The sequence below is a fragment of the Mus musculus genome, chromosome 15 (assembly GCF_000001635.26).
Source record: "Mus musculus strain C57BL/6J chromosome 15, GRCm38.p6 C57BL/6J".
In the NCBI taxonomy this organism is placed as follows: domain Eukaryota; kingdom Metazoa; phylum Chordata; class Mammalia; order Rodentia; family Muridae; genus Mus; species Mus musculus.
Genome location: NC_000081.6, coordinates 63,445,164 through 63,459,171, shown reverse-complemented (window position 1 = coordinate 63,459,171; position 14,008 = coordinate 63,445,164). Strand labels below are relative to the sequence as shown.

Genomic DNA, 14,008 nt, shown 5'->3' with positions numbered 1-14,008 from the left:
GCAACCCAGTGGGAGAAAAAAGGTCTTAGGAGCAGGCAAAAGAGTAAGAGACACCTCCATGCCCACTATTAGGAGTCCCATGAGGACAACAAGCTATGCAACCATAATGTATATGTAGAGGACCTAGATTGTCTGTGAGCTCCTGTGAACCTTGGTTAGCTGATTTTGTGGGCCAGATTCTCATGGTGTCCTCATCCCCTCTGGAATGTGCCTGTTTGTAAAGACTGAAAAATGGTAAAATATTTGGAGCATTTTATAGTTCCATTTTACAGATATTAAACAACTTAGACTCATGCACCAGAATCCTCTGGAGAATATGCAGATCAGATCTCTGTCATTTCTCTGTAACGGATGTGGATGTGGTAGTTAGGTTTTAACTTTATTTTATTTTTTTTTTTTATTTTTTTTTCCATTTTTTATTAGGTATTTAGCTCATTTACATTTGCAATGCTATACCAAAAGTCCCCCTTACCCACCCACCCCCACTCCCCTACCCACCCACTCCCCCCCTTTGGCCCTGGCGTTCCCCTGTACCGGGGCACACAAAGTCTGCGTGTCCAATGGGCCTCTCTTTCCAGTGATGGCCGACTAGGCCATCTTTTGATACATATGCAGCTAGAGTCAAGAGCTCAGGGGTACTGGTTAGTTCATAATGTTGTTCCACCTATAGGGTTGAAGATCCCTTTAGCTCCTTGGGTACTTTCTCTAGCTCCTCCATTGGGAGCCCTGTGATCCATCCATTAGCTGACTGTGAGCATCCACTTCTGTGTTTGCTAGGCCCCGGCATAGTCTCACAAGAGACAGCTACATCTGGGTCCTTTCGATAAAATCTTGCTAGTATATGCAATGGTGTCAGCGTTTGGATGCTGATTATGGGGTGGATCCCTGGATATGGCAGTCTCTACATGGTCCATCCTTTCATCTCAGCTCCAAACTTTGTTTCTGTAACTCCTTCCATGGGTGTTTTGTTCCCACTTCTAAGGAGGGGCATAGAGGTTTTAACTTTAAAGTATTAACTATCATTCACTTTCCTCATGGTGCTTGTAAAACCATACGCTGTTATCTCTTCAAACTTGGTCAGACATGAATTCGTTTTCAAGAGTACCAAGGTAGTTATCATTTTCAGGAGATCGAGTTTATAACTGTATGGTTTGCTGTCATTAGAAATGTCTGATTTCATGCTGAATCAATGTGTTCATAAAGGATTGCATACTGCTAAATGGTGTCATTGGAGAACTGGTACACATCATTGCAAACACCAACACCCAACATTCATTTATGCTTCATGTGGTAGCACCATGACTTACAATAGGGAAAAATCTTCAGCCTCCAGGAATGTCTGGCATTTAGAGGTACTTTTAATTGTTACAACTTGGGGAAGGGTTGTATTTAGATATTATAACCTAGAGTGCTGGTTTACACCGCATAGGGCAGCCTCCCATAACAAAGAACTTACTCAGACTAAGTATGTCAACATTATTAAACTTGTAGGACTCTGAGTTAAATACATCTCATAGACTTTTTCTATGAAACATATAGGTAGCATTTATTATTAGTGACAGAAATTGGAAATGGCACTTTGCAAGATATTTCACACCTGTACACTTTGGAACAAGAGCTTGCCAGAGGTTGGATTTCTTTGGAAGTAAATTCTAAGATACGGCGTAGAAGATAGGCAGTATTAGGCCATGCCCTTGGGATCCCTGGGTGGAGGGAGAAGTGGAACTATCTGGACTGGATTCTAGAGCAATGCTGTTAGAAAACACCAAAGCTAAGATGACCCGCCAGAATAGTCTCCAATTGGAGTGTGAGGACCTGAGTTCAACTTTACTCAAAGGAACCTTATTTTAAAGGGACTTAAAGCACAGTGAAGATGACTCACAGGCAAGGCACCTTCCTACAGCTTAAGGTGGCACTGCTGGTGCAGCAGAACCTTCTCCACAGGACTGAAGAGAGGTGGAGCTGCTCCCTGCTTTACAAAACCCAGGAAATCACTTGAACGTTTTTATTTTATTTTATTTTATTTTATTTTATTTTATTTTATTTTATTTTATTCTATTCTATTCTATTCTATTCTATTCTATTCTATTCTATTCTATTGATTTCTACAAAAATCCACTTAAGGCCCATCTGCTACTAGTAGTGAGACTTTTTATGTATAAGGAGACTGAAGAAGACAGTAGTTAATTTGCTCAAGGCTACATAGAATGTGGTGAGGTGGAATTTTAGTGGACCTCAGATTTCTGGCTCCAGTCTCTACCACGCCATCATTTTTTTCCTCCTACCACCGCCATACTTCCTCTTCCCTTTCTCCTTCTCTGCCTTCCTTTTGAGGCATGATCTTACTATACAGCCCTGGCTGTCCTCAAAGTGACTATGTAGGCCTTCCATGGGAACTGGGATTCCAGGTGTGTGTCTCCATGCCTAGCCTTTTTTTCTTTTCTTTCTTTTCCTCTTCTTTTCTTTTAATGATTCTTAGAGTAAAATCTATTAATAACGTGATCTATTTCATTTGGATATTACTTTTGTTTCAAAATGCCCACATTTGACACAGATATTGCACAGAACTTTGCCATATGGCTCGAAGCAGAGCAAACCTGCCCCACTTGCATTTTGGCTAATGGTGATATTTTCACTCTATTACCTAGTAAAGAAAATGAGACTTCCTAAATACTTTAACCCTCCTTTGGTAGGATCTTTACAACTTTATTCCTGCTTACCTCTGTTCTCATTATTTCCATTTTTCTCTAGTTGGCATTTTGGAAACCCCATCACTACCTCTAAATTCACCTCCACTGGGTTCTGGTTTGCATGACTAGGTAGCATCTTCTAAAGGACTGGCTTGGTGTGCATACCTCTTCTTTGTAAATAGAATAAATATAGCTAATTTGACTGTATCAGAAAAGGAAGGATTTAGATATTCCTTTAAGCAACAATTTCTTCTACTTCTCAATGCAATGAGCCAGGGAGAGATACCTCTATCCTTGGAGTTGGGTATACTTTAAAACACCAGTGTTAGCTCATGTGCATTAATGTTATAAATTTACATAGTTTTTACCTTAGAAAACTCTTGAGTCTCTCTTTAATAAAGTCATGCTCTCTGGGTGTTATGGTGAAATGTAAAGATGAAGCCACAAAGCTTGGCTTCCAAGGAGCTTCATAAACCACACAAGGACCCCCCCGTCCCGCTCCCTGCTAATGGGAGACCTTGCAGTGTCTTTCCCAGAAATGGTATCCTTGGAATAAAGCTCCGAGAAGATGAGGAGTGTGAGGCCATCAAGGAAATTTAGGCAATTTCCTCCAAGAAACAGAGCCTAGAATTTGAAATCACAACTCTTAAATTCAAGTATTGAGCTAACAATTTGATGTTGTATGTTAGACAACCGAACTTTTAACTTCTCTCTGTGTTATTTTACTCACTAGCAACGTGTAACAGTGCATACTTCCTTAATCAACTTATGAAAGAATTAGATGAGAAACCCATTACAGATGTCCAGGATAATGACTGTTACATACGCACGCCACAGAGCTGGGTCCTAACCTCTCATAAGGCTTTAGAATTTGTCCACTTGGCAAAATAGAACTCTTCAAAACTGAAATCACTCCATAAATATTAGGTATTCTTCATACATACATGATGTCAAGGAGAAAGTCCATCCATTCAAGTTTGCTTTAGATGAAACCAAACACATACGTAGGTCTTGATTGAGATTCTGCTCAAGCTAATACGAGAAAATAAGAAGCCCTGGGAATGTTTTTCTTGAATTTGCTCAGCTATAATATTGTGTCTCATAGATTTTCTCCCTTTAGAGTTACTTTTGACACTGTATCCTAAAGAGGAAGGAACTTCAAATTAATTCTTAATCCTGCTTGGCATAGGGTATATAGTTATTTAAACATAGCACTCATTAGGGTCAATACATATATTAATTGGGTGTTAAATTATAACAGTGATTATTTTGTTAGAGAACACAGCTCAGGCCATATAGAAAGTTCAGGTCACCAAGCATCCCCTCCCATCCCTTAGACCTTTCCTCTTTATCTAACGTGTCTGGATCTGTGGATTATAGTGTATTATCTTTAATAGTTAATAGCCACTAATATGTGAGTACATATAATGTTTGTCTCTCCCAGTGAAGGGGAAATAGAAAAGATTTTGTGGGTAGACTGGGGAATAGGTGGGATGGGAACAGGAGAGGTCTGGTGAGGTGGGGGGAGGAATGGAAGGGTAAAGTATGGAGAGAGACTACTGAAGCAGGTGAGTATTTATGGGGTGATATGGAACCCTACTTCAGCGGAAACTTCCTGGAACCTATAAAGCTGACTCTAAGTAATAGAGGAAATGGACAGGTCATCTTCTGGTAACCAGGCTAGGTTCTCAATGGTGTGACTGATACATCAAAGCAGTATGTCCCACAACCTGCCCTGCCTGCAAGATATATGGGGCAGTTGTGGCTCAGAGCTTGTGAAAGTGGCCAACCAATGACTGGTCTAACCTGAGATCCATGCCACCATGAGAGGGAATGCATGCCTGGATGGTCATTATCCAGAAGCTGTATGGCTCTGGGATAGAGGGTAGAATCAAAAAGACTGGCAAAACCCACAAAACCAAAACCAAAACACAAGTACTACAACAACAACAGCAACAACTGAAAAAGAAGCAAAAAAGTCATGAAATAATTCCTAAGGATAGTCTGCTATACTCATAGATAGGTTCCTAGCCCAGTCATCAGAGAAATTTCCTCCTGTAGATATGGGAACAAATGCAGAGACTCACAGCAAACATTAGGCAGAGATCAGGGAACTCTGCAGGAGGTGGGGAGGAAGGATTGTAGAAGTCAGAAGGGTTGACACCAGGAGAATATGACCGACCCGCAGAAACAATAAGCAGGGCTCGTAGGGACTGAAGCAACAGCCGTAGGGCCTGCATGGGTCTTCACCAGGCCTTCTGCATATATGCTGTAGTTCTTTAGCTTGAGGTTTTTGCTGAACTCCTTCCTAACAGTGGAAGTAGGGTTATCTCTGACTCTTTACCTGGTCAGGAGACCTACTGGGTTGCCTTGTCCAGCTTTGATATGAGAATTTATGTCTAGTCTTGTTATGCTGAGTTCAGTTGATATTACTGAAGGTCTGTACTTTTTCAGAAGGGAAGAACTATGGATCTGGGATAGAGAGTGAAATGAAGGATGACTGCAGTTGGGATATATTGTATCAGAGAAGAATAAGGAAAATTAAAGAAATGAATGAATGAGGTGCAGGTAACATATGAAGTCTAAAATTCCATTCCTAGAGAACATCCCAGTGTGTCAGGAATTAATGTATGCCCATGCTCCACCTCCTCCTGGAATGAGGAATAGAAGGACCATGACCATACTTTAAATCCTGACACACTGTGGTTTTTAGTGAATCTTCATAGGAATACTGCAGGGTAGATGTTAGTGTCTTAATTATACCAATGTAGGATCTAGAGAAAGTACCCAAGAGCTAAAGGGGTCTGCAACCCTATAGGAGGAACAACAATATGAACTAATCAGAACTCGTGTCTCTAGCTGCATATGTACCAGAAGATGGCCTAGTCGGACATCATTGGGAAGAGAGGCCCCTTGGTCTAGCAAACTTTATATGCCCCAGTACAGGGGAACGCCAGGGCCAAGAAGTGGGAGTGGGTGGGTAGGGGAGCAGGGCAGGGGGAGGGTATAGGGAACTTTTGGGATAGCATTTGAAATGTAAATGAAAATATCTAATAATTTTTTAAAAATTATGCCATGTTAAGGTAGTGGGTTGATTTTCCTTAATTTCTGTGCTTAGTAGGAGACAAACTACGAGGCAATCTCTAAAGGTCTATTTTGTTAGGAAGCTGTAGATGTGAGGTCTCAACTCAGTAATTTTCTGAGTGTAATCCTTGGCTCCAGTGTACCAGGCATTCTGATCTCATGCATGCTCAGGGAAAGACCCTAGAGGCACGTGCTAGTAAAGTAGTGTTTCTCCATGCAACATTTCTGGGTTTTTGTGTTATAATATTCTGGTTTGGAACATGAAGTCAGTGTATTTTCTCTTATTTTTACTTGAAAAATCAAAACCAGTTTAACATGTGGGTTGTACAGAGAAAAGATGGAGGTAGTATGTAGTTATATGTGCATGTGTCTGGAAATGCATGTGCCTCTGTGTGTGTGTGTGTGTGTGTGTGTGTGTGTGTGTATTAGTGTATATGCACATGTTGGAGTGATGTTGAAGTTATATATGTTTTACAAAGCATGGGGTTGGGGTTGAAGCTATAGCAGAGAAAAGCTATTATATTTATTATATTATATTCCCTGAGTGTCAGCATTTTTGTCCTTATGTGGGAACTCCAAGGCCTTGCCTGTGCCTTATCTACCCCCACTTGACCACCTGTTCATAAAATCTCAATGACCACTCATTTAAGAGTTGTAACTGAGAACCTTTAAGTCTGAGAGGTTTTAGTGAGCTTACAGGGCTCCTTAAAGGTACATTGAGTAAACATGACGTCAGCTCTTGATCCCTTCAGTCAAGGTTGTAAGCCTCAGAAAATCAGACAGGAGGGACACATTTCAAAGGCTGGATCTCACTTGATAGGCACCAAGGGGAATTCCGGGGTGACATCGCTCAATTTAAGATGCAACTATTTACTATAAATTGTGAACCCCAAATCAGCAATTTACAAGTACCAGTTTTATTAACTTTATTTTTGGCAGAACAAACTATGAGATACATGTGGGCTGAAAAATCACAGCAGCCACACATTAGCTACAGTCTCTGTGAATGAGGCAAGGTGTTCGTTTGTAGTTAAGATGCAAAGCAGTTCTTGGCCAGCCTGAGTTTTCTTTTAGATGTCCTCCGATGACCAACTCACATTGTAGACAGTATTCAGTTGTGTGTGTGTGTGTGGTGGTAGGATTAAGGTCAGTGCTTCCCATATGGAAGTGGTCTACAGAATGGTTTCCTTTTCAGAGACAGCAGAAAAACTATGCTATATGAAAACTAGACACTGATGATATTTGTAGATGCATTTGTGAAAAAGAAAGAACAATGAGTTTAAATGCTAACCGGAAGGTCTATGCAAAAGAATTGCTTTTGATCACGGAGATAGCTGATGAGAGACTCAGTTATGCTTGCAAATTCCATAGCATTTACCACATTTTATTGGTTAGTCCCTTCTGAGGTCACTTAGTCATCATCACAGGCTAAATTTGAAAACTCAGAGTGTCTCCCTTTCCTGTTTTCAATCTTTTTTTTTAATAGGAAAACTTGTAAAATGGAAATAATTTTTGTGCAATATTTTGCTTAATGAAGTTGTAAATCAAGACAATATAAAATATTGATCGGTCAATCCCTTTATGGTAGATTTTTATATGTTGTAAATATTGCATGATTTTAAATATTTATTTTCCATATTACCTTTGTAACATTTTCTACGTAGTAACTGATGTTCACTCTACCTTCTAAAACTGAGTTTCACAAGTAGAAAGAAGTAGAGTGTCTGTGCTGTGCACAGTTTCCCAACTCAACAACAAAGGTGGAAGTATAGAAATTACTGCTGGAGGAGAAATGGGGTACAGCTTTTCTTCTGAGTTAAGTTTGAGCAAGGGTAGGGGTTCATGATGCCAAGTGGGCTGTTTTTCACCTTTTAGAAATAAATAGCAGAGGATAATCCCCAGCCCTAGAAATAGTAGGGTGAAAGGAAAAATAGAATCCATAACCAGGATCCTGAGTCTCAGAGCCAGAGTCAAGTTCAGCAGAGGCTGCACAAATCCCAGGTCTTGGCTTCTTGCAATGGCTCCCTAGCAGCCTCTACCCCTCTTTCCAAGTCCTATCGTGATGAAGAGAACCAACCCAGGTAGATGAATTCTGTTTCCATCACACACAAGCTTTGCCTTTTTGCACAACATACATTTTGAGATTTTTACTCATTAAAATGAAAGCAACATCTAATTCCTTAACTGTGTAAACTGTATTGCTGAGGCAATTTGCTTATTAAACATCCTAAGTAAGAAATGTCAGACTTCTTTCTATCATTCAGACAATATTTAATAACTGATTTATTCAATCAGTGCAAGCTAATTACTAGCCACAAAACTTAAATTGTGATTCTGTGATGCATGAAGGAAGGGGTTATTATTATTTAGAATTAAATCCAGCAAGAAAAGACAGCCTATAATTGAAAGCTAATTCACTTAAAGGAAACAAAATCTGGCCATATGGATGAGATCACTTTCTATAGGTCCAAAGAATAAGCAGTTTTGAATCTACTGTGTGTGAAGGGAGAAGTGGGAATGTAAATTTAAAACATTATTATGCCCAGTTTCCAGTTTAGAGCGTGTTGTCAGTCAAGTAAAACACTCTAATTATTTAGCCTTAAAAGACACATTTTGTTGTATGGTTTTCTGTTTAGAATATGCTTGTAATAAATTTAGACTTTTATAATTATTTTATGTGATTCTTTAAAGAACAGGACCTCTATCTTAGCTCCTATTTTATGATTCTTTTGAAATGATAAAAGTTCTGCTAAGTAAAATATGTCTAAAACACTCACTATAAATGGAATTGATGTTATCTGCTTACATAAGTCTTAGCACAGCTCTGATCCTAACAAGATATTTGTTTCTTTTAGCAAATTCTCTGTCAGTGTCCTCTTATGTCCTCAGTAAAATTTCTTTTATATGTTAAATGCCAAGAGCTTGAAATTAAAGTGCTGGGCCTAGTGAGCTTGTTGGTGTCTCTCATGTAACATGTGAGAGAATAGTTCAAGGGACTGATCATCAACAGAAATGACAGTGGTAGTGAAATCCATGCCAGATGATATATACAAATTTTTGTGTGTTTATGTGTGTATATATGTGTCAGAGTTTAGCTTCTATATGTGGTTGTACATGTATGTGTGTATGTGTGCTTGTGTGTACATGTGTGTTTGTGTGTACATGTGTGCACAAGTGTGCATGTGAAAGTGTGTATTTGTACATGTGCTTATGCGTGTATGCAACATGAATGTGTATGTAAGTATGTATGTATGTATGTATGTATGTATGTATGTATGTATGTTTTTGTTCTCACAACTGTCTACCATAGACAGATGAGGTCTCCTATTAGCAGACTTCTCCAGCCACTAAGAAGTACTGCCATGTCTCTTCAGTCTGAGAAAGCCCCATGTCTCTATTCTTGAGCACTTTTGAAGTACTAGGGTGCTTGACTCTAGGACACCTGTTACAGCTACACAAAACCAACAGGTATGGGGACTTTAGTAGTAGATAATACAGAATGTGAATTTGTGCAATTGTCAGGCACAGAGATCAAGGTCAGTTTTACTTTGCTTTGCAAGTTCTGAGCAGAAAAGACCTCGTCTTGTTGACTGGACCATATCATCCAGAAACACTAACCAGAGAGACAAAAACAACCATCTACAAAATTGTAATGATATTTACTCCATTTTCAAATGTTTCTTTGTCTTTTTTAATTAATTATTTTATTCACTTTACATCCCAATCACCCCCCCCTCCCAGCCTCCTAACCTCTCCTTACACATCCCTCCCGCCATTACCTCTCCTTCTCCCCAGAGAAGGGAAGCCCTCCTTGGGTACTGCTCCACCCTTTGACATCCAGTGACAGTAGGACTAAGCACACCCTGTCCCACTGAAGCCCAAGTAGGCAGTCTAGTTAGAGGAAGGGGATCCAGGGGCAGGTAGCAGAGTCAGAGTTATCCCCTGCTCCAATTGTTAGGAACCCACATGAAGACTAAGCTGCACATCTGCTACAAATGTGTAAGGGGCCTAGATCCACTTCCTGTGTATTTTTTGGTCGGTGGTTCAGTCTCTGAGCCCCCATAGGCCCATTAGTTAACTCTGGGGGTCTTTTGTGGTGTTTTTGACCCCTCCAGTTCTCTCAGTTCTGTCCTCCATTCTTCCACAGGACTCCCTGAGGACTGTCTGATGTCTGGCTGTGGGTCTCTTTCATCTGTTTCCACCTGCTTCTGGAAAAGCCTCTCAGGAGACAATTATGCTAGGCTTCTGTCTGAAAACATATCGTTAATAGTGTCAGAGATTGGTTCTCTTACATGGAATGTGTCTCAAGTTGGGCCAATCATTGGTGAGTTGTTCTCTCAATCTCTGCTCCATCTTTATCCTTGTACATCTTGTAGGCAGGACAAATTTTATGTTGAAAGTTTTGTGTGTGGGTTGATGCCCCCTGTCCTCTACTTGAAGTCCTAGCTACAGGAGGTGACCACTTCAGCCTCCATTTCCCCTCCTGGTAGGAGTCTCAGCTAAGGTCATACCTGCTTCCCTTTCTGAGTGAGATTCACATATCCTTTCTGAGCCCTCCTTATTACCTAGTTTCTTTGGGTTTGTGGACTATAGCATGGATATTCTATACACTATAGTTACTCCTCAGTTGTACATGAATATATACTATTTGTGTCTTTCTGGGTTTAGGTTACCTCACTCAGGATGATATTTTCAATTGAAGACTTATCATTTTGTAACTCAGCCAATTTGATTTAAATTTAAATTAATTTATGTTAGAAACCTAAATGAACTCTATGAACTGTGTGTGAAGCTGGAAGGAGAAAATGAGAGGAAGCTAGAGAAGAAAGAATGACAAGTGTATTATACACACACACACACACACACATCATATATCATATATATGTACATATATATGATAAAATGCTTAATAATAATAATAATAATAATAATAATAATAATAATAACAAACAAAAGCTTGGACCTCAGATAGTGGTACTATTGGAAGATAGCTTTATCAGATAGAGGAAACATTATTGGGTACTTCGAAGTGCGCACTTAGAGAGGATGCTAGGATACTGCTTCCACCCAATTTCTCTCTTTTTCTCTCTTACCTCTTGAGTGTGTGATCATCCACTGGAGCATGGTCAGTTAACCAGGGGCCACATTCATAAGGAAAACTGACTCCCCTTCTCCAAAAGCTATCATTTGCCAATAGTCTTTCAGGCAGTGATTTTGTCTGGTTCCACCTTGAGCATGTTTTATGCATGTGGTTATAACTTCTGTGAGTTTGTAGGTGCAGCTACCCACTTGGTCCAGAAAATGCTTGTAGCCATCTACTGCCTTTGAATCCTACACTCTTTCTATGTTCTTTCTCAATGATCCCAAGCCTTGGAAGAAGATATGCTATATATGTCCCATTTACGGATGAACAATCTGTAGTTTCTTATTCTCTTCATCTTGACCAGCTGTATGTTGCTATGTTAATTGCCATTCTCTGATGAGGGATTCACTAATCTATAGATATAACAATAAGTAATTAGAGGTCGGTTACATATTATGTTCATTCAACAGAATCATAGTAGTAGGTTCTCAGCTATGGCTCATGACCATTTAGCCACAGGTTCTTGGTCCCAGTGATGTTGTCAGATATGGATTTCACTTGTGGGAGTGGGTCTTGGATCCAATCAGAAAGTGGTTGGTTAGTCCTATGATATTCATGCCACTATTGCAGAAGTGGTCATGACTGGCTATAGGACATTATTTTAACTCACAGGGATGACTTAAGTCTGGGTAAGATTGATGATTCCTTTTCTACTCTCAGAGTATACAAATTTTTTTTTTCAGAACTATGAAAGCTAGCCATCAGGGAAGAACTATCCATATTAATAGAAGCTTAATTTTTTTATGTTCTATAACTCAAGTATGTGATATCTTCAACAACAGGGTCTTGGCAAGTTGTAGAAGGTTATCAAGAGCAGTGTTAATAGATTTGATGTTTGGCAACCTTTGAAAGCTTACTGGCCTTAAACTCTAAATGTAGTAATCTGTTCTCGGCACTGGGGATTTTATGGGCTAGCCTGAGCTGTCTGTTAGGGACACCGTTACCCCATTACAGAAGAATGCCATTTACATATGTATATATTAAGCTTCTATAGTAATGGGTTTCTATATGACTTTTTCAAAATATCTTTAGAGTTAGTTATCCCATTCTCTTCCTTACTGTACTCTGTGCTTTCATCCCCAGTCCCATTTAACTCTTACTGTTTCATTATTCCCATCTACCACTTTATATCATTACTTTCTTTTCTCCCTCATCACCCCTTACTTACGCTTGTACGTGTTCACAATGAAACACAGACATACCTGAAGATTTAATACTAGCACCCACATATAAGAGAAACAAACAAAATTATATATTAGACAAATGTATGATATTATTAATTCTGTGTTATATATATCTATTACCATATTTCACAAAAATTAGTAAGATGAACTCTATGTCCTGCTCCAGTGAAAGTGACTGCGGGCACTTACAAGAAGAAATTTATTTTGCACTTGCAGTCATATGTATACACATATGTATGTAATTGAAATAAAACATTTCTAAAGCCAATCAGAGTATTTTTCTTTCATTCTATTCTATTCTATTCTATTCTATTCTATTCTATTCTATTCTATCTAAAGAAATGCTGATCAAAGCTCTCCCCACTGATTGGCAGACCCACTAATGGGCAGTGCTCTCAATTTGAAAAAGATCTAGGATTAAACTAGGAAATGGATTGAGCTCGTGGGTCCCCTTTTCCCAGGTGGGGGTACTTCTTAGATTACATTTCAAGTGTATTTGAAACAGAGCCTTCTCTAGTCTTCAAAATGCTGGTGGGTGGGAAAGCATTAGCTAGGACAGGTCATGTTGCCTGGCTTGAGGAGAGGCAGCTGCTGATGCCCAGGCTTAGGAGGGGGAAATATAAGGGACGCCATGCCTCCTGTGAATGAGGCCCACCGAGAGTAAACAAAAGGGTTTGGAGGCCATGCCTCTAGCTGGGAAGTTTGGGTGGCTTTTTATCCAATAGCTTTGCAAATCTTTGTATAGTCAGCCCATTCCCATTACAAATTTCGTCCAGTCTACTCATGTCCTGGTAATCAGTCTTTAGTTTCTTTGGTCTCAGCGTTTTATATGTGGAAGTTTCCCCGCACGCCCTTCTCTCTCTCAGTTCCTTTTGACAGCAAAAGCCTGATTTAAACAGGCTTTTATTCTCTGTCCATCTTCTCCCAAACATCTCTTACCAGGTCCTAATATTAATTCTCATATCAAAGAGGTATGATGATCCTCCCCATCCAATGACCCTCTTCCACATGCTCTCCACTGCCATGTGTTACAGTGTATCTGGATTAATTATTCATATTTTATCTTAATGTGCACGCTCACATAGAACAAGCATTTGCATCTTAGTGTTTTAACTCTCCTAACACATTTATTCATTTATTTGCTGAATAAGTAAAGTCATATAAAACACAGTTTTATAAAAACAAAGTATTTTGTAAATGCTCATTTTGTGCTGATATTATATATTATTAAACTTTTTTTGAACCACCCTCTTCAACCACAAGAAGGTTTGTGGGTTAAAAGCAAATTTGTTATTTGTTATATATTATGATATTGAAGTTCTGAGTGGGTGAGGAAGCTATTTGGGTTCACATTGCTGGTAGGGAAGGGCAAGTACCCAGGTTTTGATTTTAAGTAGTCCATAGTTCATGGGATGTGTAGGAACTCTTCTAACCTTGTCTTCATTATGACCTCCAAGCACTTCACTGAGTTGTGATTATTTTTTTTTATAAATAATAATAGAAATCGTATCCTCTGAGGCTTTTAGATACTCTGAATATAGTAATAGGATTCAGGAATAGGATATTTCCTTAGACTTTGTTTAACCATACCATCTGATCATATAGAATTTGAACCACAATGCCTAAATATATCAAGGAGATGACATGTGTTTGTGTCGACACACATCCTGCAGCTGAGAAATTCATATACATTAAGAGCTGGTTCTGTATAATTCACGTTATTTACTAGTGCAATTTTACCGGCCCTCCAAACATCATTGAGTGCTCTACTATAAATATGCCTTCAGACCTTTTCCAAACCACTAGTCATTTGCCCAGCGGGCCATAAAAGCAATGTATCATGTAACCATGTATTGGATGAAATTTCAAAAGCTCTCCATTTAGACAGCAGGCCTTAGTGGGTTTGG

At 39.3% G+C, this 14,008-nt stretch overlaps 1 long non-coding RNA gene across 1 annotated transcript in view; it reads left to right on the top strand.

Annotated features, from left to right (window-relative positions):
* Gm20740 (predicted gene, 20740) overlaps positions 1–14,008 on the top strand; it is a 65,212-nt gene that overhangs the window by 20,437 nt on the left and 30,767 nt on the right. Inside the window, exon 2 of the long non-coding RNA NR_045279.1 lies at positions 9,922–10,098. This is a non-coding gene — a long non-coding RNA (predicted gene, 20740). The remainder of the gene's footprint in view (positions 1–9,921; positions 10,099–14,008) is intronic.